Raw genomic sequence first — 19,801 nt, 5'->3', positions numbered from 1 at the left:
TCGTTTCCCTTGTTATCCTTCACCATCCTGAGTGTGTTTTATTCCTGCAAATTAAAATTAAACTAAAAATTAATCTAAGCTAAACTAAGGATAGTTCCGCGGAATGCCTCCGTGGTGCGCCACGTTTATAATGGTCCTTGGCTAGACCCAAAGTCAGGTCATATGTTATCTGAGCGGGATGTTTTGCATCCCATGTTGCACCGTCGGAGAGCATCATCCAAACTCGAATCAATGACCTTCATGTAATTGACTGGGTCATCGTCCTCTACTCTCTTCCCAACTCCAAACTTCACTTCCATATCCCCAAACTTCAAAGTAAGTGTTCCGTCATTCATGTCTACCACTGCTTGTGCAGTGGCTAGGAATGGCCTCCCTAGTATGAGGGGGACTTCGGTGACCTCTTCCATATCTAGTATGACAAAGTCGGCTGGGTAGACGAAATTGTCGACTTTGACCAATAGATTTTCAGCGACACCTTGCGGGTACTTGACGGATCTGTCGGCAAGTTGTATACTCATCTTGGTAGAACTTGTTTTTCCTAGGCCGAGTCGTTTGAACATTGATGCAGGCATGAGGTTAATGCTAGTCCCAAGGTGGCTAGTGCATTACGAACGGGGGATTCCCCGATCGAGCAAGGAATCGTGAAGCTTCCAGGATCAATCTTCTTTTGTGGGAGTTTGTTGAGTACAAGGGCAGAGCACTCTTCGCCTAAGTTAACTAATTGCAAAGATTCAATTTTCCTTTTATGGGTGAGGAAGTCCCTCATGAATTTCGAGTATTTAAGCATTTGGGTTAGGACTTCGATAAATGGAATATTCACATGCAATTGTTTTAGTAAATTTTTGAATTTTGCGAATTGCTCATTGGTCTTTTGGCGAATTAACCTACCGGGGTATGGAACCGGAGGAGCCTTGGTAGGCTCTTGAATTAGAGGAGACGCCTTCTCTTGTTGGGGCGGTGTTGTGCTTCCCTCAGTTGGCGGTGGTGGAGCTTCTTCGGAACCCACGGTACGATTTCTCAATGTTATGAGATGGACTTGTGCTTTTGGGTTTGTTTCGGTATTACTTGGTAACGCGCCTTGTGGTCTCTTGGAGAAATTTTGAGCTAATTGATTTATTTGTTTTTCAATGTTTTGTATACTAGCTTGTTGATTTCTAAAATTCGATTCCAATCGTTGAAATCGATCTGAGTTTTTCTTTTCAGTGTCGGAGATGAGGCGACATACAGTATCTTCTAGCCTTTCTCGTCCACCTTGTTGTTGAGGGAAATTTTGTGACTCGTTTCTTGGTTGTTGAAAGTTTGTTCGTTGGTTTAGGTTTTGTTGGTTACTATTATTGCCGGGCTCTCTCCAACCAAGGTTAGGGTGGTTACGCCATCCTTGGTTGTAGGTACCCGTTGGAGGACCCGACGGCCTAGGTCTGTTATCAATGTAGTTTACTGACTCTTGTTGATCATCTGTTTCTTTCATACAACTCCAACTTTCATGTGGCCTACCACACCCTTCACAAGCCATAACCGAGACCGTTTTTGTCATTTCTAACTTCTTGATTTTTGAAGAAAGGGCATCGATTTGGGCTTGTAAAGAAGTGCTTTCATCAACCTTATGGGCGCCCGGGGCAATAGATTTATTGCCTCGGGGAGTGTGCCACTGAAAATTGGTTTGAGCAATTTCCTCAATTTGATTGTATATTTCATGTGGGCGGCGATTACCTAAAAGTCCTCCGGAGCTAGAGTCAAGTGTTTGTCTTGTGTGTGGCAACAACCCATTGTAGAAAGTGATTACTTGTTGCCATACCGCAAGACCGTGATGAGGACACTTTTGCAATAGTTCCTTAAACCTTTCCCAAGTTTCATATAAGGATTCCCCATCCTCTTGTGAATATGTATTAATTTCAGTCATTAATTTAGCCGTTTTAGCAGGAGGGAAATACTTATATAGAAACTTTTGGACTAGTTCATCCCAGGTGTTTACCGAGCCAACTGGGAGGGCGTTGAGCCAAGCCTTTGCTCGGTCCTTTAATGAAAATGGAAACATCCGAAGGCGGATGGCGTCGTTTGATGCTCCATTGATACGGAAGGTATCACATATTTCTAAGAAATTAGTAATATGTAGTTGGGGATCTTCGTCCGCAAGCCCATGGAAGGTTGCGGAGTTTTGAAGCATCTGTATCAAATGCGACCGAAGTTCGAAGTTGTTAGCTTCGACATTCGGGGCATTGATAGCGGCGCCGAGATTACCTAGGGTGGGTCGTAGGTAATCCATGAGGGTACGTTGGTCCGCCATTGGAAATGGGTCCCCCGAAACTTTCTCTTGGTTTTTAGCTTTAATTCTTTTTCTGAGAAAGCGTTCGGGTTCTTCTAGAGGTTCTTTTATGTCTCTACTAGAACTGGAGCTCATACACTACGTAGAAAGTTCAGATGTGGTGCCTGGGTTCCAAGTCCTGAATAAAAACAGAAAAGAATGTTGGTCAGAAAGTTCACCACGGCCCCGTGCTCAGTGAACATGGCCCGTGGTCGGAGATACAGTGATTGTTTTCCGGATCCCTATTACTGGGAGGTTGGACACGGCCCCGTGTTGCACCGACACGACCCCATGTTGCACCGACACGGCCCCGTGCTCAGCTCTCTGTAACTCGGAAAATAAAAACTGCCAGTGACACTGCTGGGCACGGCCCGTGTCCGACCAGGCACGGCCCGTGCTGAGCTCTGCAGAAGCTGAAAAATTAAGAAAATCCTAAAAAAAATAAAAATAAAATAGAAAAAATGATTAGGCCGCTGATTCCTAACTTTCTTAAAATCCTTGTATCCCCGGCAGCAGCGCCAAAAACTTGATGCGTGTCAGTGTATATATGTTTTAGGTGTATATTTTAAGCCCTTTTTACACTTTTTAGCCAAGTTTTAAATTTATAAACACGATATTTACTAACACTAAACACACATATGGGCAAGTGCACCCATCGTGGACGTAGTATAGTGTTGGTAGGATACCGAGGTCGTCCAAGGACACAAGAGCTTTTAGTACCGGTTTATCCTCAACGTCTAATCAAATCAAAATGTTAGAAAAAGGTTTTTAACTAGGAAAATAAAACTAACTAAAATGGTGAAAAGTAAAATAAAAATAAAAACATATAGGCAAGATGAATCACTTGGATCCGACTCGTGTGTAGTGTAACCTTTGATTATTTTCGCACTTTTGCACTTTTTTAAGAGATTAACTTAGTTATTGTAGTAGGCCCCTCTTTTGAAGGTGACGTTACCCTCAACCCAGTAGTTTGAGTCAGCAAGGATACAATCCTAAAGGGTCGGATTATTGAAAGATAATTAATTAAGTTATTAATGCAAAGTGTGGTAGGCTCCTCTTTTGAAGACGACGTTACCCTCGGCTAAGTAGTCTGAGTCAGCAAGGATACAGTCCTATGTAGTCGGCTTAAAGTTTTAATAGTAGTTTAACTTATGAGGGGATCAAAGAGTTTGGACCCCCGCCATCCAATACCGTTGGTTATTGAAGGAGGTCCTACTAAATTTGACCCACGTCCGTTGCAGGATCTATACACTGAACAATGGCAAGACTCTTACCAAACCGTTCCCTTAACCCCCGACCAGGTAGCCAACATACCTCCATATAGACCGTGGAGATATGAATGGTGAAAATCTTTTATTTTATATAGACAGTAAAATAATGCCAAGACACCACGGACAAACGATAAGGAAGAATCACCTTCAACATAAGAAACTAGTAATTAAAGTCATTAATACAAAACCAATTGAAAAGTGTAAAAGATTAAAAATAAAAAGTATTACACTAAACACTTGTCTTCACCAAGTGATGTAAGAGACTTAGGCAAACATGGCCTTTGATTCTCAAGAACTCTTACGATCAATCTTGGATCCCGAGACGACTCACACACTCTATGATGGACAATGGATGATGGTGGTGGATGATGGTGTTGTGATGGTGGTGGGTGGTGGGTGAAGTGTGAGAGAGGTGGTGTGCCAAGGGATGAGTTGCAAGAGCTCCAAGCACTCCTATTTATAGGCTGAACAGAAGCTCGGGCACGGCCCCGTGTCCGCTGGACACGGCCCCGTGTCGATCCTCCTCTCTTTCTTCATTAAATGCAGTTTGTCTGCATTAGTTGACCACCCGTGCCCGCTGAGCACGGTCCCGTGGTGGGCGATGGAAGCTTCTACCACTTTGTCTTTTCTGCTGACACTTGGGCACGCCCCCGTGCTCGCTGAGCACGGAGCGTCTTCAGGCTTCTGTCTTCTTGTTTTGCTTGGGAAGATGCTGTCGGGAGGTCGGGCATGCCACGTTTTGTTCCTTTTCTTGTATTTATGTTAGATTTAGCTATCTTTTTGCTTCTTTTGTTCATTTGAGCTCATTTAATCCTGAAAATACAAAAGGAAGACAAAAGCACACTTTTTCCAACATTAGTACTAAAAAAGAGTTAGTTTTATGCCACAATTGATGTAATTTATATGTTGCATTTTGTGCACATCAAGAATCAATGTGGAATGTGATAAAATTACTCTAACATCAACTAAGGAGGTTCGGTAGATCTCAAAGGGATGGTTTTATGGAGATCTAAAATCGAAGGACTAAACGAGTAAAATAATAATTAAATGTATTTAATTAATATCAGAAAATCTTTAGTATTAGAATTATTTGTTTTCTAAGTTTTGGGTTGTTTGTATTGGCAATGACGATGTTTTATGGGCGTGGAACTCAACCAGTTGGTCTTAATCGAAATTTGATACTAGGTTTTGCCACTATGTACACTCAAGGTGAAATTTAATATGTATCTATACTATATAATAAATAATAATCTTTGAGGACACGTGTCACTGGTGCATTCTCACCCTTATTTTCCTGCCTCTCTCACCTATTAAATAATAGTATGAAAACATAATTTTCCGCTTCTCTCTCTAATTGAAAAAAAATCTTAATATTTTTGAATCCCTCTTATTTGTTCAACATTTCCTTTCTCTGTGACAACCGGTAATTTACGGGTTAAATTACGCGCATAACGAACATTAAGACAATAATAAGTAGTGTTTAAAGATGCAACCTAACTTAATTAGGCCTTTGGAATGCCTAGGAACACTTATTTGACTTCACAGTATGCGAATGGTGATTTGTGGGAGAACTGACGAACGTTAAACGGTAACGAACTAACACCGGATGAAATACTGAAAACGCCGACAAATACGAGTTTTATACGCACATGTTATGCATATGGAATTTATATTTCGAAATTATTCTGCTCCCGAATAAAACAGAACGCACACGCGAACGAAACACACGACAGTGAGAACACACCGGCACCCAAAAGGAAGCATCAGACTTGTTTACTGTCTTGAAAATAGAAATTTTATGATATATTTAGCTTTGCAATCGAATTTTATCATTCACAGTTGAAATCGGATCGAAAAACGAACTTGAAACGACAACCGAAGCACTATACGCGATTTTAACACAATCGCCGAACGTACGCGCCAAACACCGACCTCCGACAAAATTTTAAGTACTTTTGACCCTAAATAAATATATTACGATGTTCCAAGAAGTTCGGGTGCGAAAACGGGCTGCGGAAACGTTATTGGGCCACACAAGAGACTGGACAAACACTAATGGGCCTTGGGCCCAACCCACCTAAAAACCCTACCTTTAAAAACTTCTATTCCTCAACCATACATTCAAAACCCTAGCCACCTCAACAAACTACTTTCTCTCCGTCACGAATCCGGCCGCCGGAGTTAGGTTCCGCCCAACTTCTGGCACCGTTTTTCTGGCGAAACACCTCACCATGCAACCTCCTTCCCCTTGTACCATCACATACATACACACAAACTCATTTAAAACGGTAGAGAGAGAGAGAACGAGGGGATAGAGAGAGACCTACAGAGAGAAATGACGAAAGAGAGAGAGAGAGAGAGAGAGAGAGAGAGAGAGAGATAGGGAGCTCAGGAAAGAGAGCAGGGCCGACCACCCCGCTATGGTGGCGCGGCAGCGGACGGACGGCGAAGCCGCCCCTCCGATAACCAGAATAACGGACCTGCGGCTGGGGTGTGTGGGTTTCGCATCGGGATCGAAGGGGGTGGGCGATGCTATGGTGAAGGCGAGTAGAGGGCAGATGGTGATCGACGACAGCGGTGGCCGACGATAGTGGTGGTCGATGAAAACAGTAGCCGACGTCGGCGGTGATTTCTTTTTGGAAAGATTTGGTTTGGTCAACTTTAGTCAACATCAGATTTGTTTCGATTCAGGTCAACAAGCCAACGACTCAGTTTTCGTATTTTGGGTAAAACTCGGTCAAAGATGGGTCAAACACAATCAACGCAGTCGTATGTTGGTCAACATGGTAAAACCGGCCAACACAGTCAACTATGGTCAAGCTCGGTCAAGGAATCGACATGAGACTTGGTAAATCTTTATCCACACAAAAAATAATATAGTGTTTATATACATACTAATTAAACGCGAAACCGAGCTCAAACAGACCCGACTAGTGAAACGATAAATATTTTTCGAGTGAACTATTAAACTACATGGACTTGAACATTTCATACTTATATAACTTGCGTATACTAACTAAAAACCGAACCGGTACATCACTACATATATAAGTCCACCGTACGAACATAGGCAGCATCGGGTGGTCGAATGGCTCTATGGTAAGTCCGATATGCCAAATGATGTTTATTGTAATGTTATATCAGTTTCATAATTAGATTACAAGTTCATCATGTTTTGAAAATCATTTTATGCGCAAAAAAGGCATTTTAGGCATTATTTAGGCATAATATAAGGACTTTGCAAAAAAAACCCGACAAATGATATGATGAGAAGGTATAACCCTTAGGGGTTATTCCCTACAATAATGTGATCATATTACAACTTCAAATCGGTATCTAAACTATCCTAAACGGGCCAGAATCGAAAGTCAAAGCAGAAGTCAAACTGTTTGACTTTCAGTTTATATTACATATTATATGTAATATAAACTGATATGGTGTCAAAAATTAAGGTTTCGATACTTAGAAGTTCATTTAACGATGATTACGAAAATCTGTGTTTTTGACTTTTATTTAATAAAACTTTGACCCATCATTTGACCAACTTAACGTGATCTTCAGAAGGTGTCCTCTTAAGTGATGAACACGTACATTATTACGATTATGTAGCCATGTTTGATTCGAAGATTGGGTTAACCAAAATGGTCATAACCAAAAGTCAAAGCAAAACTCAATTTGTTGACTTTCGGCTAATAACTAGCCAATAAATGAAACAAGATTGAAGGAGAACACTTACAAGTGTTCAAGAAGAATATTAAACTTCAGAGAAGGATGCCTCTTAGTCTAAAAGCTGCCCCAAGTGATTAGAAAGAAAGAAATGAAAGGTGCAAGTTCAAGTGGTGAACTTGATCACATATTTTTAATAGGATTCAAGCCCCCCAAATCAACATAAGTGTCTCCTGGAGTTGTGAGATGGTAGCACAACAGAGCAGGCTGCAGTGCCAGCTCAAAACTGGTCTGCCAACGACAGCCTTACGGATAGTAAGGCATATACTTTGCGGTTTGTAAGGATATCTGGCACGCCCACAGGTTTCAAATTCCTTATAGACCATAAGGCATTTGCCTTGCGGTCCGTAAGGGACCTTTAGAAGCCAAAACTTTGGCATTTTGTAATGTTTTGTCCCTCCACTTCCATTCTTCCACATATTTATGTGTTTGGTCCCTCTCGTCTAACTTACCAGGATTATTTGAGAGTTTATGTGTTACCATAATATTCGTCATGAGTTTCCGAGGTGTTACATTGAACATAATACACTGGCATGGGATTCATATTTTGTGCAAAGTGGGTTGTGTTTTGCACTTTTGGTCGAGGGGTATTTTGGGGATAAACTGTTGTTGTGTTTTAGATTGAGGTCTTTCATTAGGATAAGTGATCAATGGTGCATAGTTGTTTGATTGACTCTTGCATTCTCTTGTAAAGTGACCTAAGGACAAATGACAAACTATCAGGAGCATGAGTATCATCATTAGCTGTAAAAGCATAATTTGTGGAATGTTGATCAGAGTTGATTCCAATTGATATGTCAATAAAATGATCAAAACTCTGATCATTTTTCATTCCAGAAGATGATCCCTCCTGACTCAGAAGTTCCGTGTTTCTAGAAACACAACTGTTAATCACTGTTCCAATTTCATGGAGCTTCTTTTTCTGGAAAGATCTCTTTCAAATGTTAGGAGCCTTCCATGAAGCTAAGTCAGGCTCATGTCCTTGAAGTATAGGGATGTTCTCATCACTATATCAATAGTGTCCCAGTTCTCAAACAAAGATCTTAAAAATCGGTCACTTAAGGTTGATTTGGTAAATTCTTTGTTATCCAACTTTAGTTCACTGATTAGATATGAAAAATGTTCAAACTGCGGAGTCAGGGTTTCTCCCTTGACATGAGTGAAAGTTTCGTATTGTTCATTAAGGATGTCTTGTTGTTCTCGATAACGTCCTCCGTTCCACCAAACTGTTCTTTCAGTGCATCCGATAACTCTTTAACACTATTACAATGCAATAGGTCGGCATATATATCATTCGACAGAGCCATTTCCACAATACTAAAGGCTTTGGCATCTAGCTCAAATTTTTTTATTATCCTGCTCTGAGTACTTTTCCGGCTTCTTTGGCTCAAATACATTTGGGTTCTCGTCACTTGGTACCATGGGAATATGGGATCCGAATACAACGTACTTCCAACACCCTGTGTTTTGCTAAGAAAGTATATGACCCATCCTATGTTCCCAAATATTAAATTCATATCTTACAAGTATAGGGGGTTTATTACTAAAGTCGGTGTTATGGGGGTCATTTTGCGCCATTTTATTTTGTTCTTTATCACAAAAAACAGAGTATGTGATATACATTATCGAGTTCTTCACTTTACAACTCTGAGCTACGAACAATATTGGATCTTTTTAAGCTCTTCTTTGTATCTTAAACTGATTGTGAAGTCAAGTTTAACGTGACCAAGCTCTGATACCAATTGTTAGGTCTGAGTTTACAAGGCTTGTGATTATAAAATACTTATGCACAAACAATATTGAATTGTATAAGAAAAGATAGATAATCACAAGAAGGAATCATCATCAACATCTGTTTTTCATAGATAATCAAATGATTACAAATGTTTTACAGAATGATTGACTCTGCAGACTCCCCCTCAGCCGATCACTTAATAATTATGTCCTTACAAAAGAAAAGGTGATGTGTAGTGATGAATAGATCTCTAACACGTGAGATCTATTTATACTAAGTACGAAAGCTCTGTTTGTAATTGGATGACATCACCCTGATAATGACATCGAACATTCCTAACAGAAAAGATTCTACAGATGTTGCAAGCATCTATGCAAATCTAACATCTAATCTAACTATGCAAAACACTAATACAAAATAAGTATTGTTACATTGGGAAACATTTGCTTAGTCTATCCTCTGTTGCTTTAATCTAAACATCTAGTTGGCTAGACAGATGTTTGGTTTTCTTCATCAGAGCTTTGCTCCAACAGACCTTAGGATTCAACAGACTTTGTTTCTTCATGAATAGCAGTTCCAAGGCTTTGATCAGATGTTTGCTTGTCTTCAAGAGATGCTCTGATTTAGGTGTTCAAGATTCACTAACTTTGGAAGGAGAATTTCTTCATCAACTGTTTATTTCTTGATCTCATTGGCATGCTTTGGCTTTTGGATATCATCTGTTCTTTGTGGGTCCAACATTGTTAAACACTGAAATTGAATCTTAGGCTGATGAATTCCTTTTCTTCATTGCTTCATATTTATATGTCTAGTGTTACATGGGCTGCTAAAATTGTTTTTAGTGAGCTAGCATTCTTTTTTAGTGCTAAAATCACTTTCTGCTCGAATCAAAACTTTAACACTTTTTTTTATGTATTTTATATTAAAGCCTAATAAAACTCAAACCGTAAACTCAAACCGAAATCAAACCATAATTAAAGGTTTGGTTTTAAACTTCATCTGTTCGGTTGGAATTACACGAATGTATTGAATCAACACGACACGACACTGAATGACTTGGAATTACACCAAATCGTCTTGAATCAACACCAGATAATCTCAAGCTACACGGAATTCGCTTCGATCAAACTCGAATTTATGCTGAATGACGACCAAGCATACTTAAACTTACCAAATCACACCAAAATACAACCGCTTACACCAAACCTATCGTCTAGCAATCATTTCTTAGAACACTAACTTGCACATCCTAGTTCAAATTAATAACACTTTGAATAATTAGTGATGATACTTACAATAATGACCCACATTAACTTTTAAATTAACACTTGTAATTCTAACCCATGACCCATCAATGAAGCACCTATGGGGCCATGTCCTTGTATTTTAGTAAAGTAGCTCAACATGAATTCATTTATGTAAAGAGGAAATCATTCAACATCTTTACGGATCGTAGGAAAAACAAACCCACACCCAAACTAAAATCCCATCACCATCGTCTTTCTCCAGTCCACCTCGTATTAATCTCATCAGCAACAACAGGGATGTTGAATAACGAAGCTGGGACATGCAATGGAGACCCGACTCGTCAGGGCTTTAACTGAAGGCCGAAAGGTTCTACTGAACCCTGACCGCCATTATCAGAGGCAGCGGAAAGGCCTTCAAAGCGATTCAGTCTCTCCCTCTCTTGCCACAGTTTGAAATTTTGGCAGCCGGTAACCATCTCAGAACCTGTCGGTGCCACTACTAGGCTTTACAACATATCCACCAATTGTAGCTAGTTCATAGGCAACATCCATCTCCTTTCTTTCTCGCTCTAGATCATTGCTGTTAGGTCACTAGAGGTTTGGCTCGGCGGAAGAACGTTGCCACCTCCGTCGTTAGTAACTGCACACCACTACGTCAGACAACCAGAAATTTGTGTCGAAAAGATGCTAATCCGACCATCATCTATAAAATGAATTTGAGAAAAAGGTCAAAAGCGGTTTCTATCACTTTAGGCCATGTGTTGTCATAACCCCCCATAACCACCTTTAGGGGGGGGGGGGTTTATGTGACAGATGACATAAAAAGTGCAATGTGGGGGGTTATGAGGGGTTATATAACAAGTGTGTGTAGTGGATGCCGCTCCATATCCCCTTGCCAATCATTACTCAATTATTATTCTTTTTAATTTTTTATTTAATCTCTAAATTTATAAAATTAAAAAACAAATAACATTTCATTAAATTAAAAAAAAAACATTATGATAATTAAAAGACATTACATTTAAATATATTTAATACTACTCGTCTTCATCGACGTTGTCGCCTCTTCTTTCATGATCTCCGTCATCTAAACTCGTCTTCATAGCCTCCAACTTCAGAATCTTCTTCTTCTTCATCGCCTTCGGTGTCCTCTTCGTCATCGCCATCGTGTCGAATTAGGCGAATCGCCCAATCATGCTCAATCAAATCCGCCTTTAACGCGTTATGTAATTCCTTGGAACGCGAGAGTTGAGCGTTTAAGATTCTCTCCTCCATTGTTGCTTGCATCCCTACAACAACATCTTCCAGAAAATAGTTTTGACACATTGCCTTTCATTCATCTTCTATAATCATATTATGCAATATGATACATGCATACATCACCATTCTAATTTTTTCTTTATCCCATATACGACAAGGATTTCTTACAAAATGCCATTTTTGTTGAAGAACCCTAAAACAGATCTCGATGTTCTTTCGCGAAAACTCTTGCAATTTCTTAAAATATTGTCTTTTTTATATCGAGCGTTTCAGAAAATGTATTCACATTTTTTTTATACACCGGGTATGTACCATCGGCCAAATAGTATCCATGTGCATAGTCATTTCCATTGGCATGAAACCCGACTTTCGGCATCGTACCCGAAATGTAACCCTCTAGCAATGATGAAAAGTCAAAAGTATTATGTTGTTCTTACACCCGGCGAGACCAAAGAAGACCGACCAAACTCAAAGGTCGTATGAGGCAACCACTTGTAAAACCAATGTTGGTCCTTTCTAGTCACCGCGTGTATGTTGACCTCGCCCTACGGTTGGACAATTATACCACAACCATTGACGGCAGTCTAAGCTGCCAATCATATCTTGTATTCCATGTTTTTTTATAAATGCACTTCTTATATCTGTTGAAGGTCAATCCAAGTTAGGTTTCTCAAGTAATGTTTTCCATATAATCGGCGTACACCTAAATTCTTTTTTATATATAAGCGTATTTAATTTTTCTAACTTCATTGTACTATAAACTAAAATTATATATATAAGCGTAAGTATATATACCGTAGCAGAAATGTTCCAAGGTTTCGCGAGTTGTTTCTCCGCCATCTTCAAATACTCGCTGTTGATGTCGTATGTGTTTCCGTAGGCGAGTACACGTAACGCGGAAGTTTATGTTTGAATTGAGGTGAATCCTACACATCCACTCGCGTCGATTGTTTGCTTAAAGTAGTCATAGTTATTCTCCAAATCTTCGTTAATGCGCAAAAATAACCTTTGCTCGTCCGAAATTGGCGCCTAAAAACATTGGGCTCGTGAACCAGTGTAGGTGTGTAGGATCGAAAAAATCTTTGATTGTAGCAACACAATCTCGCACAACATATTCCCTCCTCAAGATCGGGCGCGTGGGCACATGCACTCGTAACTGTCTCTTCCTTATCTGCTGCTTCTTCATAAGAAAAAAAAATCCATGGTATAGATCGATGAACAAAACTTCTAATGGAGGCGAAGACATTGTGGTAAGGAGAGTTTTTGTAAAAAGTGTTTTTGGTGAGTTGATTGGGTGTAGAATGGGTTTTTTGTGGGGTTTATTTATTTATATGGGTGTATATTTAGGGAAGGGTTATCTTGAGAACGCTAAATATTGCCAGAACCGTGAGAACAAATAGAAAACCAATCAAAACCAATTTTTTAATACAAATCTCATTAAAATTAAGATACTACATAAAAAAAAAAGAATTTACAACATCAAATAATTCATTTATCCTCTCAAAATCATGCTTATTAGAATTTTTACACATGCGTAAATATAACAAATTTACACATGCGTAAGTGGCAAACTTACACATGTGTAATTTTTTTTATTTACGAATTCACGTAAATTTAAATGTGTAAATTTAATTTCTAACAATGTATTTGAATAATATTGATAAGTGTAATTTTTTTGAATTGTTTTTGACCAAGTTTGGTGGTTTTTTTCATTCGTTTCTCATGGTTCTCACAATATTTAGCGTTTTCATTTAAATCTTCCCCTATATATATATAAACCAATCAAAACCAATTTTTATAATACAAATCTCATTATAATTAAGATACTACATCAAAAAAAGAATTTACAACATCAAATAATTCATTTATCCTCTCAAAATCATGCTTATTAGATTTTTTATACATGCGTAAATATAACAAATTTACACATGCGTAAGTGGCAAACTTACACATGTATAATTTTTTTATTTACGAATTCACGTAAATTTAAATGTGTAAATTTAATTTCTAACAATGTATTCGAATAATATTGATATGTGTAATTTTTTTTTTGAATTGTTTTTGACAAAGTTTGGTGGTTTTTTTCATTCGTTCTCACGGTTCTCACAATATTTAGCGTTTTTATTTAAACCTTCCCCTATATATATATATATATAGAGAGAGAGAGAGAGAGAGAGAGAGGGAGAGAGAGAAAGAGAGAGAAAATAATTTTATTAATATGATCGTTGAACAACGGTTTTCTTTCTTAAAAAACCCAAGATCACCCCATTATGTACTTTGCGAGAATCAGGATTTCGAATCCATAGCGCCACGAGGGCGGTGTTCCCGGGCACTATGGAGCGTTTTGGATGGATGTGGCGCCATATGAAGCTCGAGTAGGAAAGGTCTTATAATGGCAGGTTTAGTAGTTTTCAAAACCATTTCTTGGTGTATCAATAGAGCAGCAAATGAACACCTAGTGAACATGTGTTTTTATGGTGACTTATGGTGGCAAAAGAGGCGTGGCTTGGGAAACGTACTTTCACCTCACGTCGTTAATGTTACTATTAATTCCCTTTCACCTCACCTATTAGGGTGAGCAAAAGACCGAAATAACCTAACCATAATCGAAATAACCGAAAAAAGGAAACCGAAATAACCAAACCGAAACAAAAACCAGTTCGGTTTTCGGTTTTTTAATAATGGAAAATTTTGGTTCGGTTTTCGTATAAGCATTTTCAATAATCGAAAAAAACCGAACCGATAAGTTACTATAGTCGGCCTAGTCCATATATTTTTATGTTGAAGTTTAAATTGTTTAAGTGTTTAACTCATGTTAGTAGAAATTTTTAATTTTATTCTTGAATGTTAAGTATTTATAATAAAAACATTTACATGTTTATTTATTGCCTACAACAAATAACAAAATTTAATATAAAAGTTAAATAATCTTCAAAGTATTATAAAAGAAAAAGCCTTCATAAAAACTTTGAGGAGACACATAAATAGATTAGAAGGATAGGTTGTGAACAATATTAACTAAAAATGTTAAATATTATAACGTAAACGTAAACATGTAAGAAAGACCCTTAATTTCAAATTATACATTTTATTTTTTTTAATCTCACATTTGTTAAAAGAAAAGAATTAATTCATATGTTTATTTATGGGGTTATCTGTTGCTAGGCTCATTATTGAGTGAGCCGGTATTATCTGGGCTTGATATAACAGTCTGGACATGTGGTTTATTAAGTTGTTTTGTTTGTTGTAACGGTTGATTAAGTATGACAGGTTGGTTAAAGTTAAAGGGGGCTAGATGTAAACTTTGAGGGACTCCGATCATCTCCTCGCATACATTTGGACTGATGTGTAATATTGAAGCTAGATGTATAAAAAGGCATCAACATTGCGCAGATGTTCAGTTTTCCCTCAATTTCACTCTCATATTTTCTCTCTAGTTCTCCGGCGATCTAGGGTTTGTTTTAGTTCATTCGTTTTCTGTATCGTTGAAGACTGTTCCTGTTATATTCTCTGCTGTTTGAGAGTTTGATCTTCGTATGTTGATGATCATCAGTCGATGATCATCCAGGTATTTCTGTATTGTTGTTTGTATGATTTCTGATCTCATATATTATGAGATCTAGGGTTTGGGTTAACTAATAAAGATTTTTGTCACCGTTTTGTTGCTTCTCTTGTGTTTTGTGTTGTGTTGTTCATTGTGATTTGAGTTGAACATTCATACCATTTGACATGGTATCAGAGCTATGTGATAGCTCTTGAGTCTGTTCTTTGGGTTTTCCGCAGTGGTATAGGTTTTAGATCTGTTTCTTTTTTTAGCTTGTTTGTTTTCGTTGTGTTTTTCTATTTTGATTGCTTCTTGGAGTGTGTGCAGGTACGGATCTGGTGAGATCTATTCAGTTTTTAGTGTGACACAAACCCTAATTAGGGTTTGTTGGAGGTTGAGAAGGAGATCTATTGTCAACTATCTTCTAAAGACCTGTGTTAGTCTCTGAAACCCTGGAAGGTTCCGGGCAAACTCACCAGGTGTATTTGTTTTTGGCTTGATCAGACCTTGTAGTTCTCGAAAACTACAGTTCTGATCTCTTGGGAGTAAAACGCACCCTCTGTAAGATCTTTCCATTCTCCTCTTGTTTTTTCTTTGTTGTTGGTTAGTTGATGTCGGGGTAGTGAGGACCAGCTGTTTGACTGATTTGAGTAGTTGATACCGGGGTAGAGAGGACCGGTCTATTTGCATTCTTGTTTGTTGTTTGTGTTTACTGTTGTTCTGTGTTTACCTGCTTTCTTCTTGTTCTGGTTATTGTTGTTGTCTTTGTAGTTAGTGTGTGGCTCCTGTATAAAGACTTGTCTAGGTACTATAAGTGATGAACCTGGAATCTGGACACTGATACAACTTCGCCTTAGAGTTTTTTTTGCATGTAGATTGACTGTTTCTTCTGTGAGTAGTTATCTGTTTGATAACTTGTGTTTCTCTTACTTGTTCCCTGTTTGTATTGTGTTTGTCTATCTGTTTCCTTTGTTGGTCTATCAAAATGGTTGATGGTAGTACGTCTATTACACTCATTAGTAAATTAGACATAGGGTAACCTCTTTACTTGCATCCTAGTGACTCTAGTGCATTGACCATTGTTAGTATAAAACTTAAGGGTACAGAAAACTATACAGTTTGGGCTGGTGCAATGAAGCTTGCAATAGAAGCTAAAAATAAATACGGTTTTATAGATGGTAAATGTGAAAAACCTGAGGATGATGATGTATTGTCTGCCTAGTGGGATAGATGTAATTCAGTTGTGCTTACTTGGTCGTTAAACTCTATATCTGAGGAATTGTTTCTTGGTCAAGTTTTTTCAAAGTTGGCTTTTGAGGTATAGATTGATCTCAAGGAGTCTTTTTACAAGGTAGATGGTTTTGTTGTATACGATTTGTATAAGAAAATCCAGAATTTTTAGTAATATTTCCCAATATAATTCCAATTACACACAAATGCACATGCTATGCTCATGATAAAAGTTAACTAGTATTAAACAACCCAACAACCCGTTCAAGTATACGGAATTACAAAAGTATGAAACACAAACTAATGCTTACAAGATCAAAACATCTTTTTAATAAATCCTGACAATAAATCTATCACTAAATTCTCAATTTGAGATTCTTCAAAATACCTTTCTTCATTCCAAAGCTAAAAACAAATAAATACAAAAGTTAGATTTCAAATATATATAATTTAATGCAATAAACAAAGTTTATGAATATTTACGAAAACTCACTCGGTTAACCAAATCATGTTTTATAGAGTCGATAAACTCTTTCATATGTTTGATTACCATATACCCACATTCCCAGCCGTCTTTTTGTTGTTTGCACTGCATCATATTCACAATGAATTACTTTGACTACACTATTTTAAACAAATAAATTATTCACATACCTGTTGTAGGTCCCTCGGAGGATGAGGTCAAACCTTAACCTTGTTATGTGAAACACACTAGCAAGTGCGGAATCCAAGCTAGAGTGCAAACCGAGATGAAACAAGCACAAACACAAGACACACAATATTCACCGATTAACACCACTTGTATTAATACGAATGAAAGGTTCGGTTACAAGCTCAATGTTTACAAATCTGTTTTGCAAACTCTCTAAGTGTGTGTGTGTTCACTGTGTTATCTGTCTATCTTTCTTGCTTGTCTTATCTCTCGTGACGAGAATGAAATGAACACACTACACGGGTATATATACCCATAACAGATACACTGGTCGAAGGATCAGATTGACTGCTCGAAAGATGATCTGTCGATCATACAGCTATCGAAGGATCCACATATACCTCGAAGGATGGTATATCCTTCGAGGTCCAACTGCATCCATCGAAGGTTATCTTTCGAGCTCATCGAAGGATATAAACAATCCTTCGATGACATCCTTCGACACAACAAACTTACAATCTATGTGTTAACTGTTTGGCCAAGTCAAACCAGGAGGATGGTTGACTTGGTCAAACTTACATTGAAACACACATAATAACAGACCTAAGACGTAACCCAGACTAACAAAAGACATCGTTTTGTATCATGACGAAATACAGACAAAGTACAGACATAAGTGCACCAACAAACTCCCCCTTGGCTGTAGCTTTGTCTCGATTTTCGTGTCTTCAAGTCTCTGACGTCCTTTCAAGGTTTTCAATGTCGGAGGATCTTCAAAGTCTTCACGTCTTGAAAGCAGAAAGTGTATCAACAAACTACCCGTATCATGTAGGAAGTGTGTTGACAAACTCCCCCTTAACATAAGCTCCCCCTTGAGTTATGCTCGTGAATGACTTGATCTTCAGTACTTGAGATCCTTGTGGTGTTGATGATGGTCAGCGGCAACTCGATCATCTTCATCCTTTGAGCGCCTTCACGTCGTGTCTTCATTCCGAAGCTTGTCATCGACTATGTTCTCCTTGCCTTTAGTATCTGCACATGCAAGAAATCTAAACGCGTAATGAGAACAACTGCTTGGAATATAGTTAGCATAAACAAATGACACACGTATGACCATGTTTCAATCAAACACCGTCCGACAGTTTGAAAGTTTAATAAATTTGTCAATTTTAGATTTAACTTTCAAAGACTTGCAAATTTCGACCGTTTATGAAGATTTAGTCAATTCGGTTTTCGTTCAGGTTTCAGGTAACGAAGACTCGAGATCCAACATCGTACGATCGAAAATAAAATAGAAATAAAATCTTTTTGGCTTTTATAAAGTTTATATTAAAACAGATTTTAGGTGTGTTTTAATATTTCGAAATGTAAAGATTGAAAGCAGTAAATAAATATATACAGACATTCTTTTTGCGAGTTTCGAGGGTAAGAGAATCATATCAGTGCACGGTCAAGCCAAAACACTCTCTTTGTTCAGTTAGTTAACATTAAGATAAGCATCCTATAACAATTATCGGTATTGTTGTCCACATAAGCTCAACTTATCAGATGTAATCATGGCGAGGGGATACGTTAAGGTATGATTTATACTTACCGACCGGTGTTCATCCACATCACGACACATTCCCGTATCAAGGTATGCACGAGGGTTCATCTTACCGGTGAGTATACCGATTATCATCTGTTTGACCGTATATGATGTGAGATTCTCACTTATTTTGATTTGAAAACAAGCCCTATGTGATAGAATCACTTATTTATGAGGAACTTGATTTTCGATGCATGAGGGCACAGGAGCAAGTCCGTGAACAGGTCAGTACTTCCGTACAGCAGAGAGACGAACTTGACTCCCGGATAAATGTGATATTTTATCACTTATTTGGTTTGGACATGTGATTGTTTATCACTTATTGAGGTCGAATGCAGTATGAGATATGTACACGTATGTATAGTATCATGGAAGATCTAGACTTGCGTCCCCGTTATTTTTCGGTAAAAGATACAACCATGATACCCAGATGATAAGTAGCATAAAGACCGAATATCTCAGAACCTCGGCAATCTATCAGACGAAATTTCGGTACTAAGACCATATGCCAATGAATGGTTCCCACCTGGTCTTCAGTCAATTTAAGATTTATATCACCCTGCACACTTTAAAATGATTGTGAGCCTACCGATACATCTTATATAGAGCTGCTTATCGTTTTTCATTTAAGGTTTAAGGAGGTTTGGATAGACCACTGATGTACTATCATTTTCTCTTTTGCTCGCCAGGAAACTCATTTTTGTTTTTCTATTGTTTTTGTGTTTTTGAAATTTTCGATGTTTTTGGATTTTCAGATTTTGGATTTACTCCCCCTAAAATCAACAAACTAAGATAAATATAAAACACAAAGATATATACAAAAATGATTTTCCGATGTTGGTTTTACTCTTGCTTGACCTTAATGCCGTTTACCAATAATAAAGAGTCAAATCTTGATTTATCAAATGCTTTGGTAAAAAGGTCGGCACGTTGGTCATCGGTGTGGACCTTAACAACATTGACGAGTTTCATAGAGAAACGATCACGTGTGAGGTGATATTCGAGATCAACGTGTCAGGTCAAAGAGTGCTGTATGAGATGATAATAATTCATAAAGCAGCTTAAATATCGACAAGCATAAGAGAGATTAGAGGTTCAAAACCGTATCCTGCAACTGCTTCGTGCATTGCAAGGAATCTGAGTGCTCTCCCAAACTGGATATCCATCCGGTGTGGATTTCAAGGTCGAATTTGCAGCTACTGAGAAATCTCTTGACAACAACTAGATCATAAACCTCCGGGTCCGG

The 19,801-nt window shown here is 38.2% G+C and overlaps 1 non-coding gene across 1 annotated transcript; it reads left to right on the top strand.

Annotated features, from left to right (window-relative positions):
- Positions 1-1,799: 1,799 nt before the first annotated feature.
- Positions 1,800-1,906, top strand: LOC118490836. Its single transcript, XR_004890061.1, has one exon. It is a non-coding gene; the product is annotated as a small nucleolar RNA R71 (small nucleolar RNA).
- The last annotated feature ends 17,895 nt before the right edge of the window (positions 1,907-19,801 follow it).

This window comes from Helianthus annuus, chromosome 3 (assembly GCF_002127325.2).
Source record: "Helianthus annuus cultivar XRQ/B chromosome 3, HanXRQr2.0-SUNRISE, whole genome shotgun sequence".
Lineage (NCBI taxonomy): Eukaryota > Viridiplantae > Streptophyta > Magnoliopsida > Asterales > Asteraceae > Helianthus > Helianthus annuus.
Note: the sequence above shows the minus strand (reverse complement) of the source record. Positions and strands in the feature narration are given on the sequence as shown.